Raw genomic sequence first — 1,125 nt, 5'->3', positions numbered from 1 at the left:
CTCTAAGGTATGTGAGAACCTACGCCCTGGGGGAAGAGGGAAGTCTCGCTCGGGAAGGGGTGGCGCAGCTGAGGACCTGAGGTATTTGGCCAGGAGAAGATGGTCTAGAAGAACATTCCTGGCAGACCGGTGTATATGCACAGGTCTGGAGGTGAGACGTGAGGCAGTAGGGGACATTAGGAGTTAGTATGCAGGGGACTGCGGAGAAGGGCAGGCAGTGCAGGTGAGGAGTGGGGCTCCGCGGAGGCAAACTCATGATGGCTGGAGACGTGTGCACCAGACACTGGGAGGCCCAGGTAGGGCGCTAGGAAGGGAAGAGTCAAGTCATGCCTGCATTTTAAGAAATGAGTCTGTGGGCCCTCCCTGGTGGCGCAGCGGGTTACAGCACAGCACCGGGAAGCTAAAGCCGCTTCCGCATGAGTTCTATTCCCGCCTGCCCAGGAGGTGGCCACATGGCGCGGCAGACCTCTCCTGACCCGCCCGCTGCTCCCCTCAGCAGTGGACTTCGTCGATCTGCCTGTTCTGCTCCCCACTCTGTCTCTGGTGAAGCCTCTCACCGCCTTTGTGCCTCTGGCCTGTATGTACCCCAGTTCTGTATGCAGAAATAATTTTTTTAAAATTACAAAAAACAAAAGAAATGTGTCTCGGAGGTGTTCCCTGGAGGTGATCCAGGGGAGACTTGCTGGGGGTGATGTGGGGACAGAGGAGCCCCCAGCTGACTGGGAGACAGCCAGGACAGGGGACTGAAGCGCCTGTGGGGCAGATGTGCTGCGTGGGGGGAGGGAAGCCTTTCAGCACCAGACCCCACTTCAGCTCTGCAGCAGGACTGCAGTCTCAGGCCCTGGAGGGGGGCAGGGACCCCGGGGGTACCTGAATTTTCAGTGCCGCTTCCTTGTTCTGCACTTCTTTTTAGAAAGACCCTCGCCTGGAAAAGAGCCTTTGAACGGCATTTGCTGGTCTGTGGGTGGGGTTGGAGGGGCGGAGGCGGGAGATGGGGTGGGGGTGTCGCTCCTTTCAATGCATCCAGTCCTCCAGGTCTTCCCTTCCACTGGCAAAGAAGTCGTTTCTGTCCCTGCTGAGGGAACCGGGCAGAGCGATTTGGCTGTCCAAGCTACGCGCGTCCCG

This window comes from Condylura cristata, unplaced genomic scaffold, assembly GCF_000260355.1.
Source record: "Condylura cristata isolate star-nosed mole 26May11 unplaced genomic scaffold, ConCri1.0 scaffold00035, whole genome shotgun sequence".
NCBI lineage: Eukaryota > Metazoa > Chordata > Mammalia > Eulipotyphla > Talpidae > Condylura > Condylura cristata.
The sequence above is the reverse complement of the archived record's forward strand: the minus strand, read 5'-3'. Positions refer to the sequence as shown.